This window comes from Mustela nivalis (assembly GCF_964662115.1).
Source record: "Mustela nivalis genome assembly, chromosome: 8".
Taxonomy (NCBI): domain Eukaryota; kingdom Metazoa; phylum Chordata; class Mammalia; order Carnivora; family Mustelidae; genus Mustela; species Mustela nivalis.
In genome coordinates, this window is record NC_139027.1 from 110,637,363 (window position 1) to 110,652,478 (window position 15,116).

The following is a 15,116-nucleotide window of genomic DNA, read 5'->3' on the forward strand; positions in this document are numbered from 1 at the left end:
CTTCTGAAACAACACCTACATAGGACTGAACGCAAGTCATGCATTTCTCCTCAGAAAGAACTGCAAAGGATAGTTACTTAAATAATACCAGACTGCTCACTAAATGCAGGCCATATTACCACAGACAGCAAGTAGAAAATCTAGTAAAGAATGAAGTGGAATGAATGAGCTAGAATCTGGAAAGTGCTGGGGCATTAATGCTCCACTGCATGAAGGAAAGTGTCTGTGAATCAGTTTTGAGAGGCATTTCAGTACTTCAGTATAAATCAAGGGGAGATTCACTGTGTAGAAAGTTCTAGAATGCCACAACTAGAAACTCTACCGCGGTGGGCAGAATACTCACCAGGCAGGTCTGGATGGGCTGCAAGTGACGTCCACTTAGTTAAACCCACAGCGTCGTCCTCTGTGAAGCAAGGAGACACAGACCAGAGAAAAATCAATGTGAAGGCCCTTCAGGATTTTCGTGTAAAGAAACAGCTTTTTGCACTTCCAAATCATTACCTATGATATTTTTAAAAAACGCATTAGAAAGTCACATTAATTTAATAGTGACATTAATTTCCAAATGAACAACAAAGATACACAGTTATCAAATCAGAAATATGACTGCTGGGCCAGCCTACAGAGTTTATACACGCTTTTTACCAAGCTGCTCCTCTACGCAACCTCTTACTAAGATAATTAAGGAGCAATTGAACAAGGCCATCTAAAATCTTTTAGAATATAATGATCTTCTCCTGATTAACAGTAAAATGTCCTTAGATGAACCATAATTTTAAGAAAAAAGTTTGCCCTTTCAGCAAAGAGCAGGGCTGAACACAAAAGATTTGCAGCTATCTACAGAGATAGTATTTCTACAGAGAAAGTATTTCTGCTGTGCGTTTTTTGTTGTCTTTGTTAACATGTTGCTTATGTAGATTCTAGATTTGACACTTAACTTTTGGTTTGCTGAAAATTCAGATTTTGAGATCCTTCCAAGATGGGTTTGGCATTCAGTGTGTGTGTGTGGTGGGGGAGGGTCCCAGGTGGTATCAGCAGTACACAAAAGTTAAGAGGAAGACCATTTGCACTTGGGAAGAAGGGCAGCAGCAGAAAATTTGGCAACTGAGAAATGGGAAAATGATGTCTGTACAAGTTAAATTGGGTTGTCACGAACATCATCACCGATGTATATAGATTTCTACAGTAGGGTCCTAGGTAGGATGATACACCCACAATGAAAGACTAGGCCAATAAAAAGAAAGAAGCAGGGGCGCCTGGGTGGCTCAGTGGATTAAAGCCTCTGCCTTCGGCTCAGGTCATGATCCCAGGGTCCTGGGATGGAGTCCCGCATCGGATTCTCTGCTTGGCAGGGAGCCTGCTTCCTCCTCTTTCTCTGCCTAGTTGTGATCTCTGTCAAATAAATAAATAAAATCTTAAAAAAAAGAAAGAAAGAAAGAAAGAAAGAAAGAAAGAAAGAAAGAAAGAAGCGAACATGTATTTATGTAGACAGATATAGAAAAAAAAATCAGGTCGTGGTATTAATTTTTTTAAAAACACTCTAGAAGTGTAATATATGTACCATGACCCCACCATGTTAAAACAAACCTCACAGTCTATGTATAAACATTGTTAGATGCACAGCATGTATCTGGAGGGATAACAAACTTGAGTTTGGCTGCCTCTAGAGAATTGGTACTGAAGGGAGTAAAAAAGAAAAAAAAGAGGGCACCTGGGTGGCTCAGACAGTTACGCCTCGGACTCTTAGTTTAGGCTCAGGTCATTATCTCAAGGTCCTCTGAGTCCCACATCAGGCCACTTCTAAGTCCCACATCTGAGTCTGCTTGTCCCTCTCTCTTCCCTTCTGCTCGTCCCCTTCCCTGCCCCCCTGCACACTAGTGCACTGTCTCTCAAATAAAATCTTAAAAATAAATAAAAGGACCTTTGCTTTGTAATCTAACATTTCACCATTATGTAATCTTTTACCATGAAACTTATTGCTTTTATAATTGAAACTGAAAGAGAAAGAATCCAATTCATCCCTCTCTAGAAAAAAAAAATCCATTTTAAATATACAGAATTACAGAATATCCAGTATCATGTAAGCTTACTTACTGATTGAATGAATATTGACTACGACCCAGGTTCTAAGCATGGATTACATTATCATATTAAATCCACATAAGAACTCTAAAACATATATATTGTGATTATTCCCATCTTTATATAGAAAACTGAGACATGACCCTTCAGGAACCACACAAAACTGGCATTCAAACCCAGGAACCTTGATCCACATTTAGTGTCCATGATATTGCCTCCTGTACAGCACTTATCCTATTTTCATATTACATTTATATTTGTAATGAAGTCTCATAAGAAAGTACTGAAAACCATCATGGATACCCCCAGCGCCTAGCACAGTGCCTAGCATATACTGTGCTCAGTATGTCTTCACTGAACAGGTGAATAATTAGGTAGCCTGCCTACAGCTGGAAAATTAAACTATGTAACTACTTTATGCCTCCTGGGCCTAGGAAACAAGCTGACTTCTAGAGACACTCCTTGATTAATGATCCTACCATTCCATGCTCCTCATTTTGAGAAACGATTTGCCACCCAATCCTCCTTGTAATAAAATATTTAAAGACTGTACGTGGTTTCCTTTTCCTTCTCTAATCCCCTGGTAACTACTCTGCATAAAACTGATGCATCATTCCATAAACCTTCCTAATTCTGTGCACAGCTCAGATACTGCAACATTTCAGGAAGCCAAGGATGACATACTTATCTACCAAAAAGTGAAATGGTATAAACAGTTTGTTGTAAACTATTTAGCTATTGGCATATGGCAGAGGAGCTACTATAACTTAATGCTGCAGTCATAGATGAATCAAGGCATCAACCTACTATCTTCTTCTAATATTATTACTCTATGTGTTAAAGGGTACAAATGGGTCCTTGGTAAAGCAGAGACTGTGCGTGCAAGTGAGTTGTGTGTAAGCCTCTGAATGTCTGTGTTTATGTGTATCTTTGTGTGTGCTTTTGGTCTTTCAAAAGTGGAATATTTCTCTATAACACAGAAAGCCAATAAATAGACAAAAACTCAAATTCTAGAATCCGACTGGTGCTGATAAACAAAAGGCTGCTTTAATTCAGCAGGGTGTCAAGATTAATCAATGTGGAGAGAATCTACTCAGGAAATGTGTTGGGACAACGGGATAGCCACATGCAAAGGAATGAAGGTGGACTCCTACCTCACACCAGACAGAAAAATTAGCTCAAAATGGATCACACATGTAAATATAAGAGCTAATACTATAAAACTCATAGGAGTAAAATAACATAAGTAAATCTTTGTGACCTTGAGTTAGGCAATGGTTTCATAGATGTGGCACCAAAAGCACAAACAATGAAAGAAATTATTTGACTTCATCAAATTAAAAACTTTTATGTTTCAAAGGTCACTATAAAAAAGGAGAAAAATAACCCACACCATGAGAAAATTTTTTTGCAAATCATTTCTCTATTAAGGAACTCGTATCCTGAGTATGTTAAGAACTATTGCAGCTCAACAACAAAAAGAAACCCCAATTTAAAAATGGATAAATTATCTAAATAGGTATTTCTCAAAAAAAAAAAAAAAGATACACAAATACATGGAGAGATGCTCAATCATCAGAGAAATGCAAGTTAAAATCATAATAAGCTGTTACTTCACACCCACTAGGATAATTATAATCAGAAGACCGATTATAACAAGCATTAGTGAGAATTCAGAGACATCAGAACGCTCATACATTGCTTGTGGAAATAAAATGGTGCAGCCACTTTTGAAGCAGTCTAGCAGTTCCTCAAATGGTTAAACATAAAATTGCCATACGGCTAACTAACTCCACTCCTCGGCATGCACCCAAGAGTAATAAAAGCATATGTCCATATAAAATAAACTACAAGCTTTTTCATAGCAGCATTATTCATAATAGCCAGAAAGTAGGAACAATCCCAGTTTCCAACAAATGATGAATGGATACACAAAATGCAGACAGAAGAAGACGGCCTTTAACTCAGCAGTAAAAGAACGCAACGCGTAGATGTGGGACATCATAGATAAACCTTAGGAAGCATTATACTAAATGAAAGCAGTCACAAAAGACCACATGTGCTAGGATTCTGAGTACATGAAATGTCCTCTTCTAGGCAAATCCACAGAGATACAGAGCAGGTTAGCAGGTATGTAGGAATGGATGGGCAGGGAAGACAGAGAAGGACAGCTTGTGGGTGGGAGTCATGGAAGTGTTCGAAGATTAAACCGTGGTAACGGTTGCACCAAAACTCACTGAAAACGTGCATTTTAAATGTGTGATCTTTATGGTAGGTAAACTATATTTCATTAAAGCTTTTTTTTTTTTAAGGCTGCCTTTCGGGGAGTCTGCCCGTGGATGTTAGTTGGCTTTTTAAAAAAATGACAAAGCACTTATTCAAACTCAACACTTCTAAAAGACCTGCTGTCATAATTCTCCATGGGATTCCTTGTGATGGGAAACACGTATTATCGTATCTCACCCTCACTAGAGGAGTACACGCACGGCACTGCTTCCAAGCCATAACCAAGGACCAACATCTCACTGCAAACCACCAGTAATGATAGACATCGTGGTTGCGGTATGGTCTTATTTCAAAGCAACAGGGGAGCTGTAGCCCAGGGTGAAGATTTCCCAGTAGAGGGAGAAGAAATCTACAAATCATTGAGGGGGACACTGTCAGGTCGGTTTTGGTACATCTCCCTACTGAACACAAAAGGACTGGCATTTAACACCCTCCCCCAGATACTCAGTATTGAGGTTTCGGTTTTCAAAGGAAGAATGACTGGGCAAGACTGAATCAAAACAGTGTCAGTTCACCCTGATCTGCTTCTGAACGTGGAAATGATTGCTTTGTAAACCATGTTTGAGAAGAGTCACGTTGGTGAGTTCAAGCAGCCTGACAAACCATCTGAAACCTTTGTTGCTTAAATCAGTAACTCTTTTGGTTCCGCTTGTGGTCTCAAGTTTGCAAGAAGGGCAAGAGGTCAGGACCCCACACACAGGCACTTTCCAAGTCTCTGCAGGGTCTGATGGGTTAGCACAGCTTTGGGCAAAGCTCGTCAAATTGTCAAGCCCACCCTTAAAGGATGTGGAAACAGGCCCACCCCTTGCTGGGCCAGCGTACCCTTCTAGGGCATGGGTGCAGGGACGGGAAGACGTTATGGCCATTTTTGCAATCTGCCACAGCATCGTGACCCAACTTGGAACACTGCCTTAATGATCCATGGAGAAATGTCTTACAATCTCATTACAGTTTATTATTAATGGTGCAGCTTACATGTAAGGTACGGGTAACTTACATGCACAGATGGTTACTAACGCCTGTCCTCTCTTCACGGAAAACAGTCTCATTCTTCTATTGAAGTATAGCACTATGAATAGAGTTTCATAGCTATTTACCAGAGTCATGTTACCATACTGTCACACAGTTGCTGTCTGTGTGTTTTTGCTTGTTTTCTGTTTGTCTGTTTTTACCCGGTGCATTTTCTTTTTAAGCAAATATATGGAAATGGAAAAGATGAGTAATACATTCAGCTGTCCGATTTGGCCAAATCCATACAAGTGGCTCATGAAAACCCAAAGTTTAGAACCCTGCCAGGTAGGACAATGCTTCTCAAACTTTGAAATGTGTACAAATCACCAAGATTATGTGCCTGAAACACAGATTCTGTTCGGGATAGGTCTGAGGTGGGACCAGAGATTCTGTAACTTTAGCAAGGTGAGGTTGGCAGTGTGCAAACACGCTCAGAGGAGCAGGCAGGTAGAAGGGCAGAGGCCTGACCATCAAATCAAGCAGAGGGCAGCCTTTACTAGCTGTGTGGTCTCCAGCAGCTGACCTCATCTCTCTGAGACCATCTCCTCCTCTTTGAGACGCAGGTCATATGAGGACCCATTTAGAAATCTGGGTCAGGGTAAAAGGAGTTGAGATGCACACCAGGGACTAGGAGGGCGCCAGCCAGGCAGAAGGGCCCAATACTGGCTTGTCTTCTTTCGTAGTTAATGACTTCCCACACGGTCCTTGAGCGGAACTCTAGGTTAAGAAAGTAAGTGGGCAGGCCAGAAGGACCCGGCATTAGCCCAGAGTGGCACCCTGTCACGACAGTAAGAGTAAATGGATTTTAGAAGCATCTATTGCCAAAGCAATCACATTTGATATTTTTTGCAAATTGGCATTTATTGAGCACCCACTGAGTGCCAGACCCTGCTCCTGCTCTGAGGACAGGACGGTGAACAAAAACCAAAGTCCAGGGGGCACCTGGGTGGCTCAGTGGGTGGCTCAGTGGGTTAAAGCTTCTGCCTTCAGCCTGGGTCATGATCCCAGGGTCCTGGTATCGAGCCCGGCATCGGGCTCTCTGCTCAGCAGGGAGCCTGCTTCCTCCTCTCTCTCTCTCTGCCTGCCTCTTTGCCTACTTCTGATCTCTATCTGTCAAATAAATAAATAAGAAATCTTTAAAAGAAAAGAAACTCCAGGTCCTCACTAAGCTCACACCCTCCCATTCTCTGTCTCCCCAACGCATCCTCTCTCCCCTGGGCCATACTGGGGAGGCTGCTAACCAGCATGGTCTGACTATATACATGTTTCAACAATCACCTTGGGAACCTGTGAAGTTTGAGCTGGTTGCCAACATTAAAAATGGGTGATTCCATATACATCTCTGGAGCGCCAGCTTCTCTTGGAAATCTGGAAGATTTGGCATCACAGACCCAGAGTGCTGTGGGTAAGGCAGCTGCTACTGAGGGCATCTGTCCCTTCTAAGAAGGCCTGGGTTCTCGTTCCCCACAGCTTCTCTCCCTACCCCAGCCCCATCTCTTCCACCCAGACAACTCCCTCACCTATGTTCTCCTGCTCCCCCTTCTCCCCCGAGTTCATGAGCCCTAAATTAAAAGCACTGTCAGGGGTGCCTGAGTGCCTCAGTGGGTTGGTCCTCTGCCTTCAGCTTGGGTCATGATCTTGGGGTCCTGGGATCAAGCCCCGAGTCGGGCTCTCTGCTCAACAGGGACCCTGCTTCCCCCCACCCTCTCCCTGCCTCTCTGCCTACGTGTGTCTCTCAAATAAATAAATAAAATCTGTCTTTCAAATAAATAAAGAAATAAAATCTAAAAAAAAAAAAGGCACTGTCAGAACATTTATAAGCATGAAGGAAGGGGCTTCCTCCTCCCTGTTCTGCATATTCTCCTTTACCATCATACAATCAATGTCCTGCAAGAGAGCAATTTAGCACCTCGCTGAGTCTCCAAGCCCCGGTTTGAGAAACCACTCTAAACTCTGCCCAGAAAAGTGAACAGCTCCCGTAGCTGTCATTAACTGTGGCTAATCAGCTTTACAAGCTGTAACGGGGGGCTCTTAATAGGAGCGTATTCTGAGTTATTTTGGGACTTTTTTTCCCTAAATAATAACAGTTTGCAATTACCCACCTACATTTTTTTTTTTTTTTTTTTTTTTTTTTGCCTGATTTCCCGCATGCACCGGTTTTCCAGGGCTGCCACAAACTCTGCACCTTAAAACAACACATATCCATTAGCTCTTAGCCCTGCCAGCCTGACGTTGGTTGGGCACGGTGGCTGGGTTCCCTGTTCAACATCTCACAAGGCAAAAATCAAGATGCCTTTGAGGCTTCCTTTCCCGATGCTGACAAGTAACTGGCTTCCAAGCTCAGTCGGGCTATTGGCCGATTTTATTTACTTGTAATCACAGCACTGTGGACTCCTTTGCTTGCTGGCTATCAGCTGGAGGCCACTGCCAGGTCCTAGATGCCACCTCCACTCCTGGCCATCTGGCCCCCACCATCTTCCAAACCAGAGGTAGAGCATTTCCCATGTGTGGAATCCTTCTCTCTCCCTTTGAATCTTCCTTCAGGCCTTTACAGGGGCTTAGATGATGAGGGCAGGTTCACCAAGGATAAGCTCTCACTGTCCAAGCTAACTGTGCTATGCATCATAAGCTAACCACAGGTGTGACACAGCCCCAACCCTGGGGATAAACAGGGTGCACACACCAGTGGATGGGTGCCGTGGGGCCATCTTGGAATTCTACTTACTACACCTACTAATCGCAAGCATGTCTTTGTCTCTCTGCCTGTGGTCTTCTTCTCAGGCTAGGAGCTGAAGTCATGTCACAAGAGAAGCTAACTGACCAACAGAGGGAAGCTATGAAAATTAAAACCAAAGAGTATATATATATATATATTTTTTTTTTTTTAAGATTTTATTTATTTATTTATTTGACAGACAGAGATCACAAGCAGGCAGAGAGGCAGGCAGAGAGAGAGAGAGAGACAGAGGAGGAGGAAGCAGGCTCCCTGCTAAGCAGAGAGGACCCTGGGATCCCAGGGTCCTGGGATCCCAGGACCCTGGGATCATGACCTGAGCTGACTGAAGGCAGAGGCTTTAACCCACTGAGCCACCTTGGCGCTCCCAAAGAGTATATTTTTAACAACTCTTGTGTTCATCATTAGAAGCGTTCATGTTCTTAGGATTCCACTATCTTACCTCAAGACTGCACATACTAGCCAAATTCCAAATCTACAGCAGAGGTTTCTCCCCTTTCACTTAAACTGAACCGTTACAAAACTAAATCTCTAGAATACTGACATTCTAAAAAGAGGAAGAGGAAGAAACAAAGATGAAAAACAAGCACAGACTAGTACCTAGAAGGACAAAAAAAAAGTTTTTAAGACAGGGACCAAAAAAAAAAGCCATGGGCTAAAATTTTTTAAATTAAATTATGTTTTCTACATGGCATCAATCAATTCAACTGCTTTTTCACCTAACTGACTTATTTGTAAGTTACAGAGACAACATATACAAAACCTTGCTGATATTTAAAGGAAAAGGATAAAGATAATTTAAAAAGCATGCTTCATACATCTACAAGCACAAGACTTTTTTTTTTTAAGAAAAAGAAACTTTTAGATCTCTCTTTGGAAACACATTAGGTCAGAGAGCAAAAATGGACAGATCAGGAACAAATAATAGTAATAATTACCAATTAATGAGAAATTACTATGTCCAGGTATCGCTCATTGGTTTATGTGTATGAACCCATCAAGTCTCACCAATCTCTGTAGATGGAAACTTTTTCCTGAAGAGGACATGAAGACACCCGGCAGTTACATCACGTACCCAGAGGCACATGGTAAGTGAGCAAAGCAGCAGGGCTTTAAACCCTGATGATCTGGCACCAGCCCACTTCCTTGTAAGCCCTGCACCTTCTATACAGCACAGGTGGTGGCTGAGTGCTTATGCACTATATTCAGATAGATCTGGCTCACGGCCATAGCCAAGGGACAAATGTCTCCGCCACCCTGCCAAGAGGTGTTTCTATCATTTGCATAAAGACGCCCTCTGTACCAGCAGCCGCCTTATCCAAGGAAAGTTATGACATAACTCAAACATGCTGCTACCCCCAAGATCTTTATTGGAAAAGTGGGGAGGGGGGCGTGGGCAGGGAGAGGAAAAGTAGAAGTGATCCGTTTTTCACTCCTTACAAACCCACCCTTTTCCACTACTCTGCATTCTGAAATTCAGAGATTATGAAAAGATAGGAACAAAGCAAAAGCTAACACTAGAAGCAAAGAAGAAAAACCACGGGCTCCCTTTCCTTCTGTTGAAACCAAAGTGAGCTTTCCTCTAGGTCATGAGAAAGGAAGAAAAAAAAAGAAGGAAAGCGGGGGGGAGGCGCCTGGGTGGCTCAGTAGGTTAAGCCTCGGCCTTTGGCTCAGGTCATGATCTCAGGGTCTTTGGGTCGAGCCCCACATCAGGGTCTCTGCTCAGCAGGGAGCCTACATCCTACCCCCCTCCCCCACTTGCCTCTCTGCCTACTTGTGATCTCTGTCAAATAAATAAAATCTTTTAAAAAGACAGAGAGAGAGAGAGAGAGAGAGAGAGAGAGAAATCTATAGTTGAACCACCTTACACCTTATACCTTTCCCATTAACTTCCTCTAAGCTACCAGCAGCACAGATGGCAAGAAACCCACGCTTAGCAGTTGTAGTAATAAGTCACTAGAAGGGGAGGTGGGATGGGGAACACAATACCACATGTTGACTTTTGCATGAAACATACATTTGCATTCAAGATTCATTTCCACACCTAGGTTGGATGAACCCACAAGCTGGGTGGCATTCCCTAGGGTTCTTTCCTGGTACTTGCAAGGCATGACCGAGGACTGGTTCCACTGCCAGGACCCTCTGTGCAAGGAGCGAGAGGCTGGAACTAGACCTCCCTCAGTCCTCTCTATGGCTCACCTCTGATCCCCATCTCAACTTCAGAGTCCTACGGGCAGTCACATAGCAGAAATCACCGAATCATCAACTTAATGACAACGACATGTTTTTTGTTGTCTGTATTTGTAATATATTTAATATTTTTACCTATGTATTCTTTATATTATGTATAAAGACAAATGTTGTCAGAGACGCCTCCCTTCAGTATGATGCTTGGCGGTGTTGCTTGTTGTAGGTCTTGGTCTTTACACAGTTTTATTTGCTAGAATTTCTCACGCTACATAATTTGCCTGAAACTTGCCAGGCACTGAAGCCAGAAAAAGTTTAAGTATGTTCCAGATGGAACAAAACCCTTACGGGCTCTGGCTGCCTGTGGTCATCAGTGAGCCTCGGAACATTTGAGCAGGGTCTCAGTTTCAGAAACCTGGATGTGTGCCAGCCCAGGTAATTATTCTCGGCCTACCTAATTTCCCCAGGCAATTTAACTGAAAATGGTATTATCCGTCACCTCAGTTCTCATCTGCTCTGAAGTGTCCCTGTGTCCTGCTTCTTCCCTCCATTATAAGCTAGCTGAGCTGGTTTCTTTTTGAAGCTTAAGTTGAAAAAAGTGTTTCGGAATCTCTCTAGGGGGAAAATATCAGATCAATATGAGCCACTTAATTAGTCGCAAACCAGTGTACTGAATAGTGTTGGCAGCAGTGGTAAGACACCCCCCCCACCCCCGACTGCCTACCCTTATGAACAGTCTCTTTTACAGATAGAAATACAAAGGGTGTCTTACTGAAAAACTGACCACCCCCCCCAAAAAAAGAGAGAGGAGGCAAATATGAAAGATCTGAGAGGATTTCACTCTTCTTGAAATCATTTTAAAAGGCACTGTTCCATTGTTCATTTCCAAATAAGCTGATTTAGAGTCAGTAGAACAAAATATAACACCTGACATAGGAATGCCTGAAACTCAATGAAAACACAACAGAAATGTGCTTTCTGATTACTTCCAACAAACATGAATTATGCCAGGGCTCTCCAACATTATATACAATGAAAGCCATAGAGGTGAGTTACACTTGTAATTTTAAACTTTCTCGTAACAATGTTTAAAAACTAAGATACAGGGGGCCCCTGCATGGCTCAAGTTGGTTTAAGAGCCTGCCTTGGGCTCAGGTCATGATCCCAGGGTCCTGGGATATACCCTATCTTGGGTTCTCTGCTCAGTGCGGGATGTGCCTCTCTCTCTCTCTCCCTCTGCCCTTTCCCCTCCCACTCCTGTTCCCATTGTTGTATGCTAATAAATAAAATACTTTAAAAAAAAAAAGTGTGAAAAAACAAAAGACTACTACTCAACAGTAAAAGTAAAGATCTGACAACAGCTTGAATGGATCTCAAGAGAATTTTGCTCAGTGAAAAAAGCTCACCTCAAAAGTTACAAACTACAGGAGACTCCCTTTATATGGCCCTCATGAAATGACACAGGTATACAGATGGAGAACAGATTAGTTATTCCCAGGAGTTAGGGGAAAGGGAAGAAGGAAGGGAAGGAAGCAGGTGGCTATAGCTATGGAAGCTTAGCAGAGGGAATCCTTGTGATGGAATTCTGTATTTTGACTGTAGTGCTGGTCATATGCATCTATACTGGTGATTACACAGATTTACACAGACACACGTACACGCACATGTGCATGAAACTGATAAAATCTGAATAAGGTCAGTGGATTGGATCAATGTCAATTTCACGGTTACGATATACCATAGTTTTCGAAGAGGATACCAGTGGGGGAAAAAAGAAAATACCAATGGCCTGGTGGATCACTCTGTATTATTATTTTACAACTGCATATGAATCTACAATAAGATCAAAATTAAAAGTTAAAAAAACCTGAATTTTAATAATATATTTAACCCTACATTACAGAATTTTCTACCATAATTGATGTGCATGCAACCAATATAAAAATTGAGATATTTTACTTTTTTTGTTGTTGTTGTTTAAATTCTAAGTCTCTGGAATCTAGTGCATAGTTTACCTCAACAACACATTGAACTAGCCACATTTCCAGTGTTTGATGGCCATGTGTGGGCTGCAAGTTCTAGTACCGGGCACCAAAAAGACCTTAAACTAAGCCTAATATCCATTTCCCAGTCCTATCAAGTGGCACATTCTAACATGAATCATTGTTGCTTTCTGGAAGTCTCTCACAGAGCAGGTTCATAATGAAACCCTCAGAGCTTAAACAATCACTGAAAAATATGATCTGACTAGGAGAGAAAATTTCATCAGTGGTACCAACCTCAATCTCTTTTGGACCACAGTTTCCTGACAAAAATAACTAATCCCTATAAAAGAGACCTCTAGTAGCTTCTATGAAATAATGCCTAAGAAGAGTTTTAAGAGCTATATTACATGACCCTGAGATCAAAACCAGAGGTGAGATCAAGAGTCGGATGCTTAACTGACTGAGGCCCCCAGGCGCCCTTCAAGAATTAAGATTTTTAATTATTTTTGAACCTTTGTGGGTTTTGTTTTGTTTTTTTTTTTCTGTTGTCTCTCTGCTTTCCTACTTCTCCTTGGTGATTAAGCTTCTTAAAGTGAGAAGGTCTTGTAGGTTTATTCTTTAAAGCTATGAAACTGTAAGACCCCATCTTCCTCTAACGGTAATCATGGAGGAGAAAGAAACAAGTGTGTAATGGCAGCTTTGAAAAAATACATTAAATTAGGCTAAATCTCTTGGGACGCTGATAAGTAAAACAACAAGCAGACCGGGTTCTCATTCTCAGACCAGGTCTGATAAAAAGCTCAGGGCTCAATCTCAAAAGACCTGTGCCAACCCCATCCACCAAAGAAAGTGGGAAAGCAGTGAGAAATCACTATTCCCAAATGGAACCTTCAAGAATAGGTTACAGAATGGGAGAGACTGACCGTTGAGAATACAAGACCATTAATCTCTCTTGGACCTACTTTCCTGGTTTCTAAAGCAGCAAAATTATCTATCTCGGTCATTGTTGTGTAGTTAAATGGAATAATACATGAAAAGTGCCTATCACATTCCTGCAGTCCTGAGTAGGTGTTCAATTACTGTCCTTTCCCACTCTTTTCTATACTCAAGGAACTACCCATCAAGAGAAAATGATCTGTGCATGGGAAACCAACAATAGTAACATTTGAAACTCAAGAACTATCGTTCTAGAGTAATACCAAGGAGAAAAATGTCATTTTAATCTATTGTGATTCACTTCTAATCTGTTAGTAGGAAGCTGGTTTCGCAATCAAGCTAGGGATATAGCCCTCCTGAGACAGTGGTACAAAAGCAAGTATGCCTAAGGCAGAAGCCCCAAAATAATTTTAAAAAATGGAAACTGTACTGGTTTCACCAGAGAATCAAGACCTCAAAAACTTGTATATATTCATGTTCTTTATAAACATACAACATATCTTCTAGTCAGCAAGTGAGAGTAGAAAAAAAGACTATGACACGGCTTAGAAGAACCACTCATTGTCTGAAGTTCTCTTGCTACAAATTATAGAACTTTGAGATGAGTATTTATGTTTGTCAGATAGTTTTTGGCCACAGACAACTGGCTGTCCATCTGTTCCAGGAGAAATCCCATTGTGAGCTGGTCCACTGGTCCCAGAATATAGGGTTGCAACAGTAACTCAGTTTTTATAGATACAACTAAACTCTGCTAACTCTTTAAGACCCAGAACACAGCTACCAATATCAGAGCCCCTGGATGGGTACAATATTGAAGAGAAGGGCTCAAAATGCACAGCTTGGGGGTGATTTGTATGGACAAGAGCCTGTTGCTGTAATTCTGTTTCTTGTTCATGTCTCTTTGGTTTTAGGAAGGAACTAAAACAGGCAACTTATCCACAACTTGAATATGTGGGACAAGATCCCAGATTTTATCAGCATTGTCATTACTGCTAAGAGGGCCCCTCTGAAGATATGAAACAGCTTCTAAGAAAATATGGGGCTGTTTTCTGCCATTGATCCTTCTAACATTAGAGTCAAAGTCCACCATGCTGCAGATACCATGTAAAGCAGGACGAAGTCTCTCTAGAAAAACACAGCAATTGAAGTAAAATGAAACGAGAAACGAAACCTTAGATGTGCTCACCCATCTGAGACATTTGGGCTTCATCAACGTCTGGGTAGGCATAACTGGCTTTAATAATGAAAAATATTCCCAGCTCCAAGTTCAAGATGTGGACACAGAAAAATCCTGAACTCACTTCCTCCCCCAGATGCACTAAATCTACAGCTATATATGGAACAATTCCACCCCCCACAAAAACCCTAATGAAAGCAAAGATCCCTTCATATTGGACAAATAAGGGGAAAATCATCCTGAAGTGGGTATAACACGCTGAAATACCATCTCACCATACATCCCACACGCGATGTGGCAACCCACAGTCAGGCGGAAACTCAAAATCTGGAGTTTTGGAGGAGCAAGGGGTTCATACCCCATATCAGTCAACCCAGTGTTTAAGATCAGCACCTGAGGGGCGCCTGGGTGGCTCAGTGGGTTAAAGCCTCTGCCTTCTGCTCAGGTCATGATCTTGGGGTCCTAGGATCAAGCCCCGCATCGGGCTCTCCGTTCAGCAGGTAGCCTGCTTCCTCCTCTCACTCTGCCTGCCTCTCTGCCTACTTGTGATCTCTGTCTGTCAAATAAATAAAATCTTAAAAAAAAAAAAAAAAAAAGACCAGCACCTGAGAAGTGAACTCCCCAAACATAGGCTTTGAGATTAAGAGGGCTCACACTCATAAGAACCCCAAGGGGACGGTAAACCAAGGAACACTCTTAAAGGGTCTGTGATCAGACA

General features: G+C 42.0%; 1 protein-coding gene across 8 annotated transcripts in view; it reads right to left on the reverse strand.

Annotated features, from left to right (window-relative positions):
• Positions 1-15,116, reverse strand: part of PLCB4 (phospholipase C beta 4) — a 410,418-nt gene that overhangs the window by 244,760 nt on the left and 150,542 nt on the right. For all 8 annotated transcript variants that reach the window (XM_082744398.1, XM_082744395.1, XM_082744397.1 and 5 more), the window contains one exon: positions 344-403. The gene's annotated coding sequence lies outside the window, so the exon portion shown is untranslated. The remainder of the gene's footprint in view (positions 1-343; positions 404-15,116) is intronic.